This window comes from Notothenia coriiceps, unplaced genomic scaffold (genome assembly GCF_000735185.1).
Source record: "Notothenia coriiceps isolate Sejong01 unplaced genomic scaffold, NC01 NC01_scaffold00018999, whole genome shotgun sequence".
Lineage (NCBI taxonomy): Eukaryota > Metazoa > Chordata > Actinopteri > Perciformes > Nototheniidae > Notothenia > Notothenia coriiceps.
This window is the reverse complement of record NW_011351700.1, coordinates 2,432,855-2,436,255: the sequence shown is the minus strand read 5'-3', so window position 1 is coordinate 2,436,255 and position 3,401 is coordinate 2,432,855. Positions and strand designations below refer to the sequence as shown.

General features: G+C 40.2%; 1 protein-coding gene across 1 annotated transcript in view; it reads left to right on the top strand.

Moving 5' to 3' along the window:
• The window catches only part of rtn4rl1a (reticulon 4 receptor-like 1a), a 202,686-nt gene that overhangs the window by 52,446 nt on the left and 146,839 nt on the right, over positions 1 to 3,401 (top strand). The gene's annotated exons all lie outside the window — the stretch shown is intronic.

Below are 3,401 nucleotides of genomic sequence, written 5' to 3'. Positions count from 1 at the left end.
CTCACTATCAACACAATGAAACACGTCCAGAAGAATGTCATGCAAAGCTGCCTGCTTGCCTTCCTTTGATTCTCTCTGAACTGCCTGGTCTTTTTAATCTTTAATGTCAACCTTTTGTGCAGATAGCATGAAGTAGAAAAGATTGGCGATCGCCGATGCTTGCGTTAGCATTTCTCCCCCGGGCTTAAATGGTGTATCAGACCGGTGACAGTACTCTTCATAGGGTTCACGAAATATGACTACTACTCTTACTGTTTAACATTTTGGGTTATTTAATGTTACTTCATATTAAGGCTAATAAAAATTACAAGGCTGTAATGCAAACTAGCTAGGTAGCTAACTTGATCCAGCCACTCCTGGTCCTTTCATCAGACGGGAAGCGAAAGAATGAGGAAGACCCATTGCTGGTATGATAACAACCTGGTACTAAGCACACAGGCATCTTGTTAAAGTTATCTTATNTGTGTGTGTGTGTGTGTGTGTGTGTGTGTGTGTGTGTGTGTGTGTGGCCTCACACGTGACTGTGTAAACAGATTTAGGTCCCCACAAGTATAGTAATGCTAGGCCACACACACACACACACACACACACACACACACACACACACACACACACACACACACACACACACCCACACACACACATACTCTCAGATGCAAGTTGAAATGGATTTCTGTGATAAGATTCCTGGTACTCCGGTGTGACAGCGCCTATTGCCTCCAGACGCAGCTCGACCTCCATCTGTGTTTGTTTATCTTCGACGTGTGATCTGTGATGGAGGCTGAGGTGGATTGTAGTGTTTAAGGCTGAGTGGAGGTGTGTGTGTGTGTGTGTGTGTGTGTGTGTGTGTGTGTGTGTGTGTGTGTGTGTGTGTGTGTGTGTGTGTGTGTGTGTGTGTGTGTGTGTGTGTGTTACATCAGTCTGGAGACGTGGCAGAGCTTCAAGGTGAGCTGTGTTTGATTAGATCTGAACACACGTCCTGAGTCTACCTCAGGAAAGTGAGGAGGGGGCAGCCGGGGGTCAGAGTGCAGGGAGGGGGTCTGACCACCAGAGGGACGAGGGCTGTGTGGAGGGATGGTTGTTTCCGGAGGGGGCAAACTGTATGTAATAATAATAATACATATCATTTATATAGCGCTTATCCTGGTGCTCAAAGCGCTTTACAAGCAAGTAAAGAAGAAAAATAACAACATGTACAACGTCTCAGTTTCAGGGGGTATTTTGCATACTTTAACTTGTTATAATTTATATAGATGTTCATGCTTTATGGAGTCAAGGTATATTTTGATAGTGTACTAGGTAACTATTGTATTTATTGAAATATACATACTTATATTTGTATTACTTTTTAATTGTATTTGTTTATTCCCCACATGGCAGTTATTTTAAAACAAAACATGTACAACTTTAAAAAACATTAACACTTATACTGGTCTACCTGCCCCTTCTTACACAAATAAATAAAAATGAAATAAGCATTAAAAAGTAAAATAAAAGCAATATTCTTTCAGTCACTTACAAATACTGAAACATAAACTAAACCAGGAATAACCTCAAGGTACAATGTCCACAGTTGAACTCCTCTATATGTATTTCATTCTAAAAGGGAACTAAAAAAAACCTGTCCCCGCAGAGATCAATAACATATTTCAGATTTTTTTCTTTCTGTAAAGACCTGAATGTTTCCCCCACCACTGATCATCGTTTTAAGACGTGTTGTGTTTATGAACAGGCACACTGTGTCCACATCACTGCGGACACTCAGGCATGTTGTATCTGAACGCAGCACAGATGCAGCGACACTATCAGCGGTGCAGATTAGCCTCTGTACAGATTAAATAAACTCCACCAGGACATCTGTGCTGCGTTGATACCAGCTGAGACACTGAGGCGGACTCCTGGTGTGTGTTTGTAGGAAATATAATGCCTCTGCTATTCCTGGGATAATTAAATACATTAAATAAATCATTTAGGCAGCGCCAACATATCAAAAATAGCCTTAAAACCCAGATACACTAATAGAATATGCTTTCTTGACATAAGAACTAAGACTTAAAACTAGTTTTCTCTGAGCAGGCTTACTACGATAAATTAGGAAAAATACAGAGTCTGCAAAAACACACAAAAGGTGTCATTTGAAGAATATAATACAAATACATGAAAGTAAAAAACGTGTAAACTGGATTTGACTGCTGTGTCAAAGTTTGTTTGGGTGGAAATGTGTATGGCTTATCAACATACTGCATCTTTTGAAAGGGTCTCAAGCCAGACAGAGCTTTTTTAGTGTATCATGAAACACAGTTTAAAATGTGTTGGAGAAGCAACATAAAGAAGCATTAATGGAAATACCCAAGTAAAGAACAGGTATATTTTGACAGCGCTTGATTAAATGTTGTCAGCTGATCCCTCAACCTTTGAAAAACATGAGTTTTTACATTGCTGAAAATGGGTAAAGGAAGATCCAGTTGCATCATGGGAAATGTAGTATCCAGGGTTATTGGCACTAATAGGGACTACAAGTTAGGAAAGCGTGACCTCTGATGTCATTCTTTATATTGAATTGTCTCCAAATTGTTTGTCATACATTTTGAGAAGAAGTACTTTCTGTAAAGATGTTGATATGTTATTAGATGGAAGTAAAACACGCAGTTACATTTTCCCTGGGAGCTTTACGTCCAAGCAGGTGTTTTGCCTTTGACAGCTGTTCGGACATCTGTTGGTACATTACTGAAACATGCAAAAACGTCTTCTGGAAAACTCCAGCAGCAGCTACCTTTTATTTTATAAAGAGTTCACAAGTACTTCACATTTATTTCTTCATATGTTTTTGTTGGGTGTGTTTGCATGCTCTGCCTCGTGGCTGCCCTCAGCTCAGAGGTCACAGCTTGGCAGGAACAAAGTGTGTGAGAAAGAAAACTGAGCCTCCATCTGTACTCTCTCTCATCTAGACTTCCTCTGCTCAATGTGGCAGCTACACGCCTTCAAATAATATGAGCTATATAAAGAGATGAAGGATGTGATGCTGTAAGATTACACTCGTGAAAAAACTCAAATTTGTACGAGTTAAGTTCAGTTTTCTATCAGTTATTTCTGGAATGTCCAACTTCCTAAGAACACAACTCAGATTCAACAGGATTCACTTTAGTGTATTTCACATGCAGTGTTTGAAAATTAACATAGAGCAAAGAAAGACAAAAGTATGTGTGTGTGTGTGTGTGTGTGTGTGTGTGTGTGTGTGTGTGTGTGTGTGTGTGTGTGTGTGTGTGTGTGGCCTAGCATTACTATACTTGTGGAGACCTAAATCTGTTTACACAGTCACGTGTGGGGACTGGCTTCGCTTATGGGGACAAATTGGAGGTCCCCATGAGGGGAATCATTAATTTTAGGGTGAAGACTTGGTT